This window comes from Acinonyx jubatus, chromosome B1 (assembly GCF_027475565.1).
Source record: "Acinonyx jubatus isolate Ajub_Pintada_27869175 chromosome B1, VMU_Ajub_asm_v1.0, whole genome shotgun sequence".
Taxonomy (NCBI): domain Eukaryota; kingdom Metazoa; phylum Chordata; class Mammalia; order Carnivora; family Felidae; genus Acinonyx; species Acinonyx jubatus.
Window position 1 is genome coordinate 52,306,758 of NC_069382.1, and position 18,631 is coordinate 52,325,388.

At 36.1% G+C, this 18,631-nt stretch overlaps 1 protein-coding gene across 4 annotated transcripts in view; it reads right to left on the bottom strand.

Moving 5' to 3' along the window:
* The window catches only part of ADAM29 (ADAM metallopeptidase domain 29), a 76,084-nt gene that overhangs the window by 25,669 nt on the left and 31,784 nt on the right, over positions 1–18,631 (bottom strand). The window contains exon 3 of one of the 4 annotated variants that reach the window (XR_008296026.1): positions 3,889–4,522. The exons of the other annotated variants lie outside the window; for them this stretch is intronic. The gene's annotated coding sequence lies outside the window, so the exon portion shown is untranslated. Of the gene's footprint in view, positions 1–3,888; positions 4,523–18,631 lie in introns of those variants that run through there. 4 annotated transcript variants of the gene reach the window in all.

The following is an 18,631-nucleotide window of genomic DNA, read 5'->3' on the forward strand; positions in this document are numbered from 1 at the left end:
AGTTCTAATCGAACTTAGAGATGGATCAGACTCCTGGGGAGTTGGTTCACCAGATGCCTAAGGAAATGCAAAATAACAAGAAAAAGGAGAAAAATTTAATCCCTTGGTTACTGGTATCCATAATAGCTAAAATGAAATTAAAAGAGAGTGTTGGCTCAAATATGGATGCTAGACCATATTCAGATTTTAATATAAGCTTCAGCCACTAACCTTAAAGCTGGCTTCTGTGGGGAAAAAAAAAATTATTAGGGTCAAAAGAATGTATCCATAAGACCTCTGATTACCAGGAAAATGGTCCACGTCAGGTGGGAGCAAAACCAACTATTAAAATCAGGGATATGGTGTGAAGGAGTTGTTTCATTTTGTGTATTGCAATCAGAACATTTACCAAAATGGATTTTAAGAGTAATTCAGGGGGATTTTCTCCGGTGTTGAATGCTACAGGATGGAAGAGTATGTTTGGGTTGATATAAGATCCACAGCTCATTATGGAGCAATCATAGATGACTTTCCATGATCTAGGTATAGAGCAGGTTATTCCCAAGGAAACAGCCAGCTTGATAGGCTGGACAAAAGCCACCATAAGGTCTGTTTACCCTGAGAGGGGAAACTGTCTACCCCTATAAATGCCAAGTGGAACACTCCAGATGAAGCAGCTGATATGGTTCACATGTAGCAAGCCAGGTGTCCCATGCTCTGTGATAATTGGGATAATCACCCACCAAATATGCCCATTACACAGGCCACGATAAATGCTGTGGTTAAGAGAGACCCCATGAAACTTTGCAGCACAACTGAAAGGCAGTTCAGAAACCTTTATGAAAGTTTCTCTCTGAGCTTCTCCTGGATCTTCAGATACCAACAAAAACATTAGGTTGATTAACAGGAGAAAAGAGAAAGGAGAGAAGAAAGTCAAGGGATTATTTTTAACAATGTGGAATAAAACAGTTATTACTAACGAAAGTGAATAAAGCAAATACTGGTAAGAATGTAGCAAAGAGGAAACAGAAAAGGAATAGTCAGGGGTCTTACCCCAGAAGGATGGAAACCTTTAGATAGTTATTAAGAAACGCGATGAGGGGTACCTGGGTGTCTCAGTCCATTAAGCGGCCGACTTCCGCTCAGATCATGATCTCCCAGTTGGTGAGTTGAGCCCCGTGCTGGGCTCTGTGCGGACAGCTCGGAGCCTGGAGCCTGTTTCCGATTCTGTGTCTCCTTCTCTCTCTGCCCCTCCCCTGCTCGCTCTCTCTCTCTCTCTCTCAAAAATAAACATTAGAAAGAGAGAAACGAAGAAAAAGAAAGAAAGAAAGAAAGAAAGAAAGAAAGAAAGAAAGAAAGGAAGGAAGGAAGGAAGAAAAAAAAAATGTGATGAGTGGGGCTCCTGGGTGGCTTGGGTGGTGAAGTTGATTTTGGCTCAGGTCATGATCTCAAAGTTCTGCTCCTCCCCAGCTTGCATGCGTACGTGCACGTGCGTGCTCATGCTCTCTCGCTCTCTCTCTCTCTCTCTCTCTCTCCCCAAATAAATATATAAACAAACATTAATTTAAAAACAAAATAATGCAATGAGTAATGCAGGCATTGATGGGGTTAAAGCAAAGGTTTTAATACAGCATTAACAAAGGTTGGACAGGCCCCTAACAGGTTCCCTAACATGAAGGGTCCCCAAACAAGTCTGCTATATTTACCCCAGCTTGGAGAAATTTAAAAAGCCAGAGGCAGAGATTACAATGAGAAACCTGACCAGCACTTGATTGGGATAGTGGTAGGACAAATTGACCAGATAAAGATTGACAAAAGAGCCAGGGTCTCTTGGCTCCACCCCTAGCTAGGAACCTAAAGCCTTTTTCTGGTGAGAGGATTAAATGGTCAGGGGATGGAGAAGAGAAGTTCCCAGGATTCCTTGATATAGGAGCTCCATGCACTGTGGTACAAAATCCATTGTATGCGCCTTGACTCAGGCTACGATTAGGTTAAAAGAACCAAAAATTATATGGGTTGATAGCATTACAAAAGTGGGAATGTTTAAATAGGTTTTATGTAAACATGTAGTGTTTCTTTTACCTGAATGTATGGAAATACGTTCTTATGGGAATGGATATTATGTCTGGCTGAGGAGCATTTCCCCTCTCTCCTACTATAAAATGAAAATCTATCGATGAAGTTCTATTCTATAGTTAGGAATGTAAGGATTGATGGAATTAAGGTAAGGTTGGTAAGATAATTGGTCATGTGAACAGGCTTTATGTGAAGTAATTGTGTCTTTTTTTTTTTTTTAACCTAATTGTATTATGGGGATAGACAATGCATGTGACTGGGGAATGATTCCCTTACCTAGTATTATAAAACAGAAGGCATGAAGTCTGCCCTTCAAGCAATATTAATTGGACATGCTAAATGGGAACCAGTATAATTGCCTGAGCCCAAACAGAATAAAAGCTGGCATGCTGGTAGGAACAAATTCTCCGTGATAGCCCTTTGAGGAGCTAAGAATGGGGATTACGGCAAAAGCTTGTTAGTGTCTCCCAACAACGATCAATCGCTGGAACTCTGGACTAAAGAATTTCCATTTGATGGACATTTATTACCTTGCTATCAGACATTAATTGAAGATGCCCTTATGACTGAAGTACATAAATTACCTTGAAACCTGAAATACCTATAATATTTTGGGTGATGTCAGAGAAATGCTCTCATAGGAATGACAATGCCTAGAAGAGGTACAAAATAAAATGGAAATGGTGTATACGGTCTCATGGAAGGTACATACCTGGGAAATGCAAAAAGGAGAAATTCAAAAGCAGGGATACTCTTTTCCCCTGGGACTGACTTTGGAAGAGCACCAGGAGCTATATGACTATGCAGTTCACGCCAAGTTGGGGAGGACACACGTATTATAACAACTGTTTTTTTTTCTTTCTCCCCTAAGTCACCTCAACTTTTAAAATTTCCTCCTACTTGAGGTGGTGCTCACAGGACCAGGGCTACAAGTACAAATGTTGGTGGCAGAGAAGATTCCTAAGGAAGAAACCCTAACTGTAACTGTTTACTATTTTTAAACCTTCATGTCAGAATTCTAAAGGGCCTCATGGAAAGGGTTATGCCTTCACTCCATCTGGCAAAATTGGAATTAACAATGAACGAGAGTCAATTTAAATTTACATGGAAAAAACAGATGAACAGGAAAAATTTTAAATGCACCTGAAAAAATTAACAGCACATGCAGGATGTGAGATATATATATATATATATTTTTTTTCTTCCTTTCTTTCTTTTTTCTTCCTTTCTTTCTTTCTTTCTTTCTTTCTTTTAGAGAGAGACAGAAAGTGAGTGGAGCAGAGGGAAAGAGAGACTCCTGAGCAGGCTCCACACTCAGCACAGAGCCCAATGTGGGGCTTGATGCAGGGTTTGATCCCACCACTCTGGGATCATGACCTGAGCTGAAATCAAGAGTCAGATGTTCAACTGACTAAACCACTCAGGTGCCCCAGGACATGATATATTCTATAGGACAACTGTGTTGGTTTCTTCAATAAATCAATGGCATTGACAGCAACAACACCAAAAGTAGGGAGGGGAGACTGAATTAAAATACAAGAAACTTAAGAGATACAACCTAATGTAAATATAATATATGGACCACCATGGGTCCTGATGCACATAAACAAATGGTGTATTTTTATGACCTCAGAAAAATTTGATTATTGATTCAGTATTAGTTCAAATCAATGAACCACTTGATAATTTTGTTTGAAATAATACTAGTTTTACTGTTGTATACAAATATACACTTTTTTCAGAGTTCACTTGTAAACTGATGTGTGGAATTTGTTTAAATGCTTTAGAGCAAAGAAAGGTATATGTAAATTACTTATAACAGGATCTTGATAATTTGGGTAATAAGGGGGTACATCATACTTATATCACTGTTTCAAATATACTTTTAAAACTGTATAATAATTTTGTTAAATATGATGTTTTAAATGGCAGAAACAAAATGAAAAAACTTGTTTAGAGAAAAATAATAAAAATTAAAACATGATTTGGCCTTATTTATTCTTCCCCTTCAACTACTTTTTGTAACTAAATTAGCAGACCATCTGATGGAAGTGGGATGTAATATGTTATTTGTTGATTAAATACTAGTATTGTCCCATACAATATTTTTTCCATAAACTATGTTTTTAAAAATTAAAGGAACTTGCTATAAACTGAAATATGTCTTCTCAAAATTCACATGTTGAAGTCCTGACCCTCAGTACCTTTGAAAGCGATTATGTTTAAACATTTGGCTTTTAAAAACTTAATTAAGATTCTGTATTTTGGTTTGCCTCTTTTTTCCCTTTGTTCATTTGTTTTGCTTCTTAAATTCTGCATGTGAGTGAAACCATATGGTTTTTGTCTTTCTCAGACTCCAGAGGGGCGGTGGGTAGGTAGATGGATGAAATAGAAGTAAATTAAGAGTATACTTATCTAGAGGATCTCTTTTGCATTGTTGGTGAGAATGCAAGCTGGTGCAGCCACTCTGGAAAACAGGATGGAGGTTCCTCCAAAAATTGAAAATAGAACTACCCTACGACCCAGCAATTGCACTACTAGGCATTTATCCAAGGGATAAAGGTGTACTGTTTTGAAAGGGTACATGCACCCCCATGTTTAGAGGCGTACTATGAAGAATAGCCAAAGTATGGAAAGAGCCCAAATGTTCATCGATGGATGAATGGATAAAGAAGATGTGGTATATATATACAATGTAGTATTATTTGGCAATCAAAAAGAATGAAATCTTGCCATTTGCAACTACGTGGATGGAACTGGAGGGTATTACTCCAAGTGAAATTAGTCAGAGAAAGACAAAAATCATATGACTTCACTCATAAGAGGACTTTAAGAGACAAAACAGATGAACATAAGGGAAGTAAAAATAATATAAAAACAGGGAGGGGGACAAAACAGAAGAGACTCATAAATATGGAGAACAAACAGAGGGTTACTGGAGGGGTTTTGGGAGGGGGGATGGGCTAAATGGGTAAGAAGCATTAAGGAATCTACCCCTGAAATCATTGTTGCACTATATGCTAACAAATTTGGATGTAAATTAAAAAAAAAAAATAAGTTAAAAAAAAGTACACTTATCATGATGAGCACCAAGTAATATATGGGAGTGTTAAATTGCTATATTGTACACCTGAAACTAACTCAACACTGTTAACTATACTGCAATTACAATTTTTTAAAAAAATTTAAGGAGTTAACTAAGTTAAAATGAGGCCCTTAGTGTGAGTCCTAATACCATGTAATTGTATGTATAAAAAGAAAATAAATAAGACATACAGAAAAACCATGAATGTACATGCATAAATAAAATGTCATGTGAGGAACAGCCAGAGGTAGACATCAGCAAGTTGAGAAGAAAGCATATGTTAAAAAAGAAAGAAAGAAGAAAAAAAAAAGAAAGAGAGAGAGAGGGAGGGAGGGAGGAGGAAGGAAGGAAGAAAAACAGAAAGAAAGAAAGAGCAAGAAAGAAAATGTTCACACCAAATAGTTCCACAGTTTAGTCCTGCAGAATCTAGAAATCTTGCAGCCTTCATGCATTTTTTCTCTTAATCACTTCTCGGCTTTTTGGCTAAGGTCAAGTGCATTTTTTCTCGTAATCCTGTTCAGTTCAAGTGGCAATGTTATTGCTTATATGACCTCATAATCTCCTTATCAAGTGATATTCCAGCCACATTCCAAGTGTTTTCTGAAAATGCTGCCTCATGTTTTTGCAATATGTACAGGCTGAGAATTTTTTAAATATTTATTTTATTTTTTTTCAAATGTTTATTTATTTTGAGGGGAACAGAGAGAGGGAGAGAGAGAATCCTAAGCAGGCTCCATACTCAGTGCAGAGCCCAACTTGGGGGCTCAATCCCACGACCATGTGATCATGATCTGAGCCAAAATCAAGAGTCAAACATTTAATACACTGAACCACCCAGGTGCCCTGAGAATTTTTTGAAACATTTAAATAATGGTTTCTTTTTGCTTAACAATCTCTTCTTCTCTTAATAGTCCCTCTTCTCTTATTTTACTTAAGTAGTCAGGAGAAACCAAGTCACTCCTTCAGTGCTTAGAAATGCTTATAACTCTGTAGGATAAATATCTAATTTCATCACCCAAGTTTTACCTTCCAGTAAACACCAAAATACATAGATAATTCCATAGAGATCTTTGCCACTTTATAACAAAATTGCCTTTCCAACAGTTTTCAATAACGTTTCCCATTTCCATGTAAGACCTCACCAGAGTGGCCTTTAACATTTGCAACTATATTTCTAACCAACATACTATACATTATTATTTATGTATTATTGAGGAAGATGGAAACTTTCTCTTTAATGCTTTTTATTGATTGATAAATGCATGTATGTTGAGTTCTCCTCAGGCTCTCTCTTAATGTCCACATTTCTAGCATGGTTCTCAAAATTCTTCCAGATTCTAATCATTTCCTGGTACCAAAGCTGCTTCCACATTTTGAGGTATTTTTTTTTTTTTTTAGCACTCCTACTTCTCAGTACCAAAATCTGTCTTCCCTCAGGTTGTTAGAGCAAAATACCAAAGACTGGGTAACTGAAATAAGAGAAACCAATTGCTGACAATTCTAGAAACTAGGAAGTCTAGGATCAAGGTGCCAACATGTTCAACATTGTCAGAGCTTTCTTCCTGGCTTGCAGAAGACCACCTTCTCACTGCGTGTTCACAGAGACAGATCAAAAACATGCTCTCTCACATCTCTTCTCATAAAAGCACTAATCCTATCCTGAGAATCCCACCCTCAAGAACTCATCTAAACCTAATTACCTCCCAAGGGCTTATCTCCAAGTACCATCACATCTGGGATTAGGGTTTCAACATATAAATTGGGACGTCAAAATTCAGTACATGTAACAGTTATATGAATGGTTATGATTCAACGTCTTGTTGTGATTTAACCTACTTGTGAGTCTCACTCTGGAGAAAGGGAAATCCCAATGACCTATGATAACATAAGATTGAAAAGTAATTTAAAAATGAGTAAAAGTACATACATATCAGCTATTATCTCAATGACATTGATGTATAATGCAAACATACCCTTTTAAAAATTTGGACTTTGTTGTGATGTCTGGGTGGCTCAGCCGGTTAAGCGTCCAGCTCGGTTTTAGCTCAGGTCATGATCTCACAGTTCATGATCTCGAGCCCCGAGTCAGGCTCTGTGCTAACAGTGCAGAGCCTGCATGGGATGCTTTCTCTCAATCTCTCTCTGCCCTGCCCCTGCATGCACTCTCTTTATCAAAATTAAATGACATTAAAAAACTTTGGATTTTATTTAAAAGCTTGCAATCTTGTAAGTTTTCCCTTTCAAATCTATTAATCAATGTTATCTATAAATACAAAATATATAAACAATAGATGGATATAGAAATAAAACAGAAATAAAAATTATTTTGAATAATAAAAATAAACCTTAATAAATTACACTTTCATGTTTAAAACATTAAGCTGCCTTTTTATATAGGAATAATCAATGACTAATCAAAACATTTAGTTTTTAAAACTTTATAATAGATAAACCTTTTTCTTCAAACTTATATATTTTCTAGTAGATATTGCCAAACATGAATTTGAAAATCCCTGATTAGTAAATTAGAATACATGAGTGAAAGGCATAACAGTTATTACATTTAATAAATAATAAATACTTTTCTATGAAGGTTTTCCCTAAACTACATCAACTATTTTCATTACAAAAGCTCTATTTCATAGACTCTGAAACCAGTATTTCCAGAAATATCTTCTGTTGTCATTTGAAAGCCTATATTATCAATTGCAAAATAATAATAATATTATTCTTATAACATGTTTCCCCTGTTCCTTTCAAAATTCACCATGTTCCTCCTATAGAGTTATTTCCTAAAGAATTATATGAATAGTATTAATATTTACATACCACTAGCTGACTAATTATCTAGATTATTAGCCCAAAGAAGATCAGCAAATATATCTTGCGATGATAAGCCTGATAGCCACAAAATCATAAAATATCTGACAGAGCCTGATGCTAACTATGCCTAGATTTAATTAAATTTCCCACAATTTTATTTGATTATTTATGAAGTACTAAAATTGGGCGGGAAAAAACCTTAAGTTTATCTAAATGTTAAGGGTAAGCTCAGAGAGACATTACAGCTGTGCAAACTCTTTGTGTAGTCATTAAAATATTACACAAATGCAGTGGAAAAAAATGTAAGCTAGGATGGTGGCAATCTTTCAGAAAAAAACTCATGGTAGCTACAGAGAAAAAAATTGATAGTAAATACACAAAAGAAAATGAGGAAAGAATCTAAACATTACACTAAAGAAAACACACACACACACACACACACACACACACACACACACACAAGAAAATGGGCTGGATTCTATAATGAAAAGACAAAGTGGCTGAATGAATAGAAAACAGGACTCTCAATATGCTGTCTATAAGAAATTCACTTCAAACCTAAAGACACTAGCAAACTCAAAGTGAAAGAATGGAAAAATATATAGTATGCAAACATAAATCAAAAGAAAGCTATAGTCCTAACTCATTTTCACACACTCCCTCCCCATATTTTTAAAGCACTTTTTAAAATGTTTATTTATTTTTTGAGAGAAAGTGACAGAGCACGAGTGGGGGAGTCATAGAAAGGAAGATACAGAATCCAAAGGAGGCTCCAGGCTCTGAGCTATCAGCACAGAGCGGGAGGAGGGCTCCAACTCACCAACAGGACATCATGAGACCTGGGCTGAAGTTGGACGTTTAATCGACTGAGCCACCCAGGTGCCCCTAAAACATTTTTTTAAAGGTATATTTATTTAGAGAGAGAAAGAGAGAGCATGAGCAGGGGAGGGGCAGAGAGAGAGGGAGAGAGAGAATCCCAAGTAGGTTCTGAGCTGTCAGCACAGAGCCCCACAGCACTCCCCATTTTTAAAAAACATATATGGATTTGGAGAGATTTATCTATGGGCATTTTTTCTTATTGGGTCTTATATGTCACAGTAAATAAAATCTCTTTTTAGAAATTTGAATAAATATTTATGAAAATATTAAACAAAAGCACAAGTAAATATATATTAATAAGATCAAATTGATTCCTGAATGCAATATATACAAATGTTGAAGAAGCAACCGTTAATGTAGCTCCAGAGAACTGGTAAGGGAAAGATGTGTACTTAAGTTTGAATGATGGAATGACTTTCGAAGAATGAGACATTGAATATCCATTGGGAGAGGTTGAGAGAAGGCATTTGGTTGAGAGGAATGACTTCTAGTACAAAGGGGATGCTGAAGAGAATGTTGAGGTGAGTCTAAAGGTAATTGGCTGTAGAATGTGATACTAGATTATGACATGCCTTAAGAAATGGTCTAAAGCATCAATAGTTAGTCTTGGGCACATTAAGGAAGAAACTACCAGTTCTAAATAGAGAATAGAGAATATCAGAGTCAAGAACATTTCAAGGTGCTCAGTTAGGTAGAGGATCTATTTTCATTTAGGTTCTGAGTTTTGAAAATTGGGATGGCAGTTACTGTGGTATCTCTCCCGATCAGATGGGGGCCCCCAAATGTGGAGCTACCCAATCAGGTGGAAGCCAGCAATGAGGGCAGTGAAAGAATTCACTGGAAGCAGAACAAAGGAGATAGAGGTTTATTAAATACACCATGAGGGAGCAGGTAGGCAGGATAGCAAGGCTGAGATTGTCTACTAGGAGGCAGTGGTAAGGGCCACAGTTGTAGGGGGGAGTGAGAGAGTATGGGAAGGTATGGAATTTTCCCTATTTTTGTAACTATGTCTGGTTGTAAGTAGCCCATTGGTTAGTTAGGTTGTATGGCTATTTCCAGGTAGGTCACTTAATCAGCCTATTTGCATTCGGCTTGGTGGTCACTGTGGGACCTTTTGCCTTGATCAAGTTTCCATTGCTCAAGCCTGTTGCCTAAAAGCTGCCTCTACAGTTACACCTTCAGGACCCACTGGGGTGGGAGATTTTTGATGTTTATAACTGCATTATCTACAATAGCCAAATTATGGAAAGAGCCCAAATGTCCATCAACTGATAAAAGGATAAAGAAGTGGTGTATATATACAATGGAATATTACTCAGCCATCAAAAAGAATGAAATCTCACCATTTGCAATGACATGGATGGAGCTAGAGTGTATTAGGCTAAGTGAAATAAGTTAGAGAAAGACAAGTATCATATTATTTCACTCATATGTGGAATTTAAGAAAGAAAGCAAATGATCATAGGAGAAAAAGAGAGGCAAACCATAAAACAGACTCTTAAATATAGAGAAAAAAACCTGATGGCTACCAGAGGGGAGGTGGGGCAGGTGGTTTAAATAGGTGATGGCCATTAAGGAGAGCACTTGTGATGAGCACTGGGTGTTGTATGTAAGTGTTAAATCACTAAATTGTACACCTGAAACTAATATTACCCTGTATGCTAACTAACTAGAATTTAAATGAAAACTTACTTAAAAAAGAAACAAAAACTTATTTTAAAAAAGACCAAAATAATAATTTTTTGAAAGACAGAATACATACATAGCCATAGTGTTATAGCCAGAACTCAAAGAAAAGTCAAAGTGGGCAATAAAAACCACACTCTCATTAAAAGTTCCAGAAAGAGGAAGAAAAAAAGTGAAAATTGAGATAGAAATAATAATGATATGTAAACAAATATCTATCTGTATATGTGTTCCCAATAACTACTGGCTCACTTCAGTGTGAATGGGGGAATATATACCACAGGTTGGAACCAAAGAACTGGTTGAAGACTGACTGACCACATGGTAAGGTCAGGACACCCTAATGTGGATATAATGCCCAGAGTAAGTCTTCCATGATTTAACATGTCAAAGCTTTCCTTTTTATGCCTATTGGTTTTTTACTCACACTGGAGTTAAGTTATGGGTACATTATTGTTGACATATCAACCATGCAATTGTACAATGAAGAAATTTGATAAGTGTCTACAAAAATAACCCTTTAAAACTATCTGTACTGAACTTATATATCCTGCATTCAAAAGTAAGTACAGATAACTAAAGGTGACCTGAGGTATGAGAAAAACTTACAATACTAAAAAAGGCCAATGTGGCAACAGTTGATAATGCTGAAGGGAATTGAGATAATTCAGTAAAAGAAGAAAACTTTTAAAACAATTCTATTCTAATTGGTATAGAATTCTATATCAATTCAGAAAAGTATTTAGTATTCAGAGATGGATTGCATTCATCAAGTTCAAGTGCTTATCTCAACCAAAAACAACTACAAAAATGCTTACAGCAGCATTATTTAAAATTGCCCCCACTGGAAAAAAAATTTTTTTTCTCACTAGTAGAGTGGATGAACTATAATATTTGTGGGGCACCTGGGGGTTCATAAAGCTATTTGCATGTAAACATACACTATTCTTCAAGGCAAGAGAAGGATGCCAAAGGTGATTCAGAGATCATCGTGGCTGCCATTCCCATCAAAGACCTAGAGTACACAGGCCCCAGGTACAGGGCTACGTCCATCTTAGTTTCAAAGGATGGGGCCAACATCCAAGGGAGCTATGGGGATCCAGCTCAACTCCCATCCTGACAACAGAAGCATGTAGGGGTGAGGTCACCTCAGAAAACCACTTCATGGGAACGCCATGGTGGCTCAGTCAGTTAGGCATCTGACTTTGGCTCAGGTCATGATCTCCAAATTTCTTGGGTTTGAGTCCTGCTTGGGGCTCTGTGCTGACAGCTCAGAGCCTGGAGCCTGTTTTAGGTTCTGTGTCTCCCTTGTTCATGGTCTGTCTCTCTCTCTCTCTCTCTCTCAAAAATAAATAAACATTAAAAAAAGGTAAAAAAAAAAAGAAAAGAAAAAGAAAAAAGAAAACAAGAAAATCACTGCATGAACAGCACCCCATTGGGATGTGGGAGTGACATGCTGTCCAGTGGGTCCAAAAAACAGGTTCTCCACTCCAGTGGGTCCATAAAGTGGGATCTCTGCCCCACTGAGTCTGAAAGGCAGAGCATCTAGCCAAAGAGGATTGTTTTTGAGCCTTAAGTTTTAATGGAAGTTAGTAGAATTTCCTCTATTAGGTTTTAGATTTACTTGAGATCCATGATCCCTTTCTTCTTTCTTATTTCATCATTTTGGAATGGGAATGCCATATTTTATGCCTACCGCACACTGTATTTTGGAAGTACATAACTTGTTTGATATCATGCATTCACAGCTGAAGAGAAAATTTGCCTCAGGACAAATCATGCCCTGAGTCTCACACCATCTAACTTAGATGATATTTAGATGACATTTGGAAATTTAGAGTTAATGCTAAAAAGAGTTAAACCTTTGGGAACTACTATAATAAAATGAATGTATTTTTCACGTGAGAAAGAATAAATTGGGGGGGGGAGCTATGTATGGAATGTGATGGATTATTTGTTTCCCCAACATGCATATGTTGAAATCATAGCCCCTAATGTGATGGTATGTAGGAGGTAATTAGGCATTGGAAGTGGAGCCCTCAAGAATGGGATTAGTACCCTTATAAAAGAAAGCCCTGAGAGCTGTTTTTTTCCACCATGTGAGAACATTAAGGGAAGACACCATCTGTGAAACAGAAAGCAGGCTCTCACTAGACATTGAGTCTGCTGGCATCCTTATTAAACTTCTCGGCCTCAAGAATTGTGGGAAATAAATATTTGTTGTTTAAACTGGTAATTTTGTTCCAGGAGCCCAAATGGACTAAGACAAATCTCTTAAGATAGGTATTTTAGACCATTCATTTTAAACAATGTGTATGAAGGCTTCTTCAGTAATTCACATTTGAGGAAATGTACAAGAGGAGTTATAAGAACAAAGAAGAGAAGACGTTGCCAAGAGATATTAAAAATTGATTTAATTTTAACTAGGTGGTAAGTCCAGTAGGGAATTCAGAGACTTAAAGAGTTCCTAGGTGTAGGTTGAGAGACTAGGTTAGTGATTGTGCCACTAACAATACATAGAATGCAAGTCTCTAGTTAGAGAACGTGAGCAGGGAGATGAAGCGTAACTTTGAAATGAGTCCAATGTAGGTTATTGAATTGATTCTCCCAGGCAATCTTAAAAGTTCTATGACTATGCCCATCTTCCAAATGATGAAACTAAGTCTTCACATTACTTCACATAACTATGTGATTCATACAGTCGAAAAGCAAACCCAAATATCATGATTCAGAAGTTCATTTTTTTTTATCAAAGTGCTATACAGCATTTCTAATAATTATTGAATGGATGATGAAGCAAAGTAGTGTATTAGACATTCAAAGAAGGGAGTAATCAACGGGACTGCCACACTGTGAACCCATTTAATAAAAACCTCTATATGTATTAGGACAACCAGATTAACCTGCCAAATTTTGTAAATTTTATTTTGTTTCCCAGATACCCTAATCTTCAAGTGTATTGGAAAGTAGCAAAAGGGAAAAAAAAATCTTATTTCTAACTATGCATAAGGTAATAGGCTTATTTTAAGGGAAAACATTTTAATTCAGTAAGAAGTATAAGCAAGCTCCTTAAGAGGTGGGCCTACATCTCATTCATTTCTGATGCTCCCATTTCAAAGGGAACATAGGTATTCAACAAAAATACATCTATGAGTATTGACATGGCTTTTGTCCCAACATATTTGCTTACCTAATATTGAAAAATCAGTATGTGCTTCTCTGAAATGGAGAATTGACAACTACAAAATGTATTTTTAATCATAACGTCAAATCCTGTACTTATTCTGTGCTTGGCCACTAATGAAAATGTAATTTTTATAAGAATATATTTATTGTGAGAGATCAACTCCAACTGTAAGATTTTATTTATAGGTTTTTTTTTTGTTATTTTTTTGTTTTTGTTTTTGTTTTGTTTTGTTTTACTATGTAGAGTTTTAATGATAATGAAGCATGTACTTTAATTCTCTGGAATGCTGCACAAATTCCATGCTATATTACTCAGCCTGCATTGTTCTCTGGGGTCTGGTTTTTCACAAAAGACGTAACTGTTATCAACGTTAGATTGTATTATATTACATTTGAACAAAGAAATATGACAGAAAGGAAATCCATTTGTAACCTCTTCCAAGAATTGTTCCCTGTGGTTCCAAATCTCGAAGCGCCTTAAAAATGTACTGTGTGTACATGTGCTTATTTTGCTTATTTTTTTTCTTACTTACATATTTTACTCTCACTATGAACTGAATTTCCTATGGGAAGTTACCTTGGCATATAATAGGCATTCAATGCATTTCTTATGATATGTCTTGTACTACATGCAGACACTTCTATTATGTATGTGTTATAAAACTGTTTCAGTTGAGAGGTGACAAAATAGAGACCTTATCCAGGAGATTAACTGGCTTTTCCAGATAAGGATGCCTTGTGGTGTAGCTGAGGTACTTTGGAAACTAAAGAAAAAAAATCCACAGATCCGGCAATCCTTTCTCTTCATGTCTATGAAGCCTCTGATGTGCAAATATATTTATAAACTATAGTATGTGTGTATGTATGTATGTGTCCATCTATTTTTCCTTATCTATACATTCAAGTAATTTAATATATAGTAAATAGGTAAATTGAAAGGATTACTTCTACTTAGCAGGTACATCTTTCTAAGGAAATAGGCTATTGTTTATGTCACTTTTAGCCTATCTTTTTGCATCTACTATCAGAAACGTTAGTTGTGGGCCAAGCTGAAGATCTCATTTCCAAAGAACAGACTCACTAGATAAAATGCTGATAAATTGAACTCTAACAATGGCTTCCAATTTTATCTATGCACCAACATCTCCAACATCTCCCGTAGAATACATAAAACCCTAGAACTTCTGAGTCAGAATCTCTGGAGATGAAGCTTAACTAAATTACCTTAAAACATCTCAACAGTTGTGCAGCCCACAGTAAAAAGCAATGGGTTAGAATGAGGCACATTAATCAGACTTTTCAAATGCATCTCTCAGGTGCAAATTTGATCAGACCCAAGTAGATAGTATGATGTGGAAGACAAACTTTATAAAGGGAAATGCTATGTGTGTATAGATTGCTCCTTACAAGGGAGTCCAAAAAGTCTGTATTACAAGGCGAAGAGAATGTTTCTCTTTACAGAAGCCACTTTCAGCACATTTACAAAAATAAGTTGATCAATTACTTTTTTGTAGCCAAAGATTATGAAATGGAATATAAATAGATGCAAAAAGAGAGATTAACTAAAAAAGAAGAGATGTGTTCATAGGAAACTGAAACGCAATATCTGAATTAAAATTTGCAACAGTTGAAATTACAATTAGAATTATTCTGGAAAAAGCCAAGCAAGTGTTTTAACTATAGTAATGCACATTTTTTTTAAAGTGGAAATAAAATGCAAAGAAAGAAAATGGGAAATATGGGAGAAATAGAGATAAAACTAAAACTCAAGTAGAAATTTCTAAGAAAGAAAATATCACATCTGAAACTAAGCAACTCTGAAAAAGGTAATTAAAATTCTACTGAGCTGACAAAAGACCCTTGGTGATTCATAAAAATATGTTTCACTATAACCTGCAGGTCCTTTAAGAAAAACTGGTGTGGAAAATGTTAAATTGCCAAAGTTAAAATATTCCTTAAAAATCTAGATTTTCAAGATCTCTAAAAAGGACAGAATGTATAAAGAAAAATAAAATAATGCTGACCTTAGTGTTCTCTAGAATTTCAAATTCCCAATTCAATTGAGAATTGTGGGAACTATTACACCGAAAAATGTTGAGAACCAAGAATTTCATTCATTTGTGGACCAAGTTAACAGGAAGATTTCTGAAATATGTAACATTTCAGAAGATACATCATCTTACCTGTTTATTTTAAAATTATTTTTCAAAGATGTGCTCTGATTACTGGAGAGATAATTTATGATTGAGAAAAATATAACAAAAATCATTTGAAAGTCTCTGGGATTATAAATGAGCAAAACTCTCAATCCATGAAAGTAAAAGTCAGGTGAAATCTTCAGATTAGACCATCACAAAGGGTTGCATATGTGCACTTATAAGAATGTAGTGCAGTTTCAATGACTTTCATGGCATTTAGATGCAGCTCCATATAAATAACTCTTGGAATATGGTAGAGGCACAGGATAAGATTATCTCCCCTAACTTCCTTGTAAAAACAGAGCAGCTAGGATAGCAAACTCCAAAAGCCATGATAAATATCTATAAAAAAACAAACAAACAAAACTAAGTGACAAAATATCCCATATACATCCCTGTATAACAAGGTAGGAAAATCACCAATGGCTGTTAAGACCTGTGCACTGTTGCCTCACCTCTGTGCAAAAGCAAGCAGAGGGGTGCAAAAGGAGATTCTATGGTCAAGGGAACAGGAGAATCCCAAAATTTTCATCAGGTTCTCACTGAATGGTGAAAATAAAAAGTAATAACAGCAAATGCTTGAGAGAATGTGGAGAAGCTGTCTTATATATTGCTAGTGGAAATGGAAAATGGTGCAGCCACTCTGGAAAAAAAAAATTGCAGTTTCTTTTGAAACTAAACATACAATTACTATATGACCCAGAAATTTCGCTCTTGGGCATTTATCCCAGAGAAATAAAAACATATTCATATAAGCACCTATACAGGAATGTTCATACAAGCTATTTTTTATTAGAGCAAAAAATCAGAAAGGTCCAGATGTCTTTCAAGGATGAATTGTTAAACAAAATGTGATATATATAACTCCACAATACTATTTGGCAATAAAAGAACACGACTATCAATTAACAATTCACACAACTTGAAAGTATCTGCAAGGAATTATGCTGAGTGAAAAAAGCCAATACCAGAGGCTTCATGCTGTATGATTCCACTTCTTCAGTATTTTTGAAATGACAAAATTCTAGAAATAGAGAGCAGATTCGTGGTTTCCAGTGTTTAGGGACTGGGGTAGGAGGGGAGGGATGGGGCAGTGACGGAGGGAGAGAAAGTTTGGTGTGGTTATAAAAAGGCAACATGAGAAATGAGTACAGGTCATGGAACGATTTTCTGCTTTTTATCTGTATTTTTTTAGTACGGTAAACTATACATAACATAATATCATTTTTAGCCATCTGTAAGTACACAATCTGGTGGCATTAATTACTTTCACAATGTTGTATAACCATCACCACTATCTATGTCCAAAATCTTTTCATAATCTCCAACATAGACTCTGTACCCACTAAACAAGTAACTTCCCCTGGGGCTCCTGAGTGGTTCAGTTGGTTAAACATCTGACTTTGGCTCGGGTCATGATCTCACAGTTCATGAGTTCAAGGCCTGCATGGCGCTCTGTGCTGACAGCTCGGAGTCTGGAGCCTGGAGCCTGCTTCGGATTCTGTGTCTCCCTCTCTCTCTGCCTCGCCCCTGCTTTTGTTCTGTTTCTCTCTCTCAAAAATAAGTATATGTTAAAAAAATAATAATAATAATAGTAACTTCCCTTTTCCCCAGCCCCAACTTACGGTAACAGTCTACTTTGTCTCTATGATTTGGCTATTCTGAGTTCTTCATATAAATGGAATCATAAATATTTGTCCTTTTGTGTCTTAGCTTATTTCACTAAGCAAAAAATGTTGTTATTGTAATTTTTTATTTTTTATTGAACTATAGAATACAGTGTTATAGTGCTTTCAGGTATACAACATGATTCAACAATTCTGTACATTACTCAGTGCTCACCTCTAATAACTGGAGCCACCGACCATTATCATTACAATATTATTGACTGTATTACCTGTGCTGTATTATTCATCTCTGTGATTTACTTTTTTTTTTAACATTTATTTATTTTTGAGAGAGAGAGAGAGACAGAGCATGAGCAGGGAAGGGGCAGAGAGGGAGGGAGACACAGAATCCAAAGCAGGTTCCATGATCCGAGGTGTCAACACAGAGCCCGACATGGGGCTCGAACTCACAAATTGCAAGATCATGACCTGAGCCAAAGTCGGATGCCCAGCCGACTGAGCCACCCAGTGGAGTGATTTACTAGGAGTCCCAGTGATTTACTTTTTTAATAACTGGATGTTTGTATGTCTTCATCTCCTTTATCCATTTAACCTATGCCCCTACTCACCTCCCCTCTGGCCACCACCAGTTTGTTCCCTGCTTTTAAGAGTCTACTTTTTTGTTTGCTTGCTTGTTTGCTTCTTTCTTCATTTGTTTTGTTTTTTAGATTCCACATATAGATGAAATCATATGGTATTTGTTTTTCTCTGAAATAGTTCATTTAGCATAATACCCCTAGTTCCATCCATGCTATTGTAAATGTTGTTGCAGATCTCATTCTTTTTTTATGGCTGAGTAATATTCCATTGAATGTATATACCTCACTTATTAGTCTATTAGTTTATTGATGGACTTGGCTTAATTCTATATCTTGGCTCTTGTAAATAATGCTGCAATAAACATAATGGTGCATGTATCTTTTCAAATTAATGTTTTCATTTTCTTTGGGTAAATACTCAGCTGTGGAATTACTGGATCGTATAGTATTCTTTTTTAAAATTGTTGAGGAAACTCCATACTCTTTTTCACAGTGGCTGCACAAGTTTACATT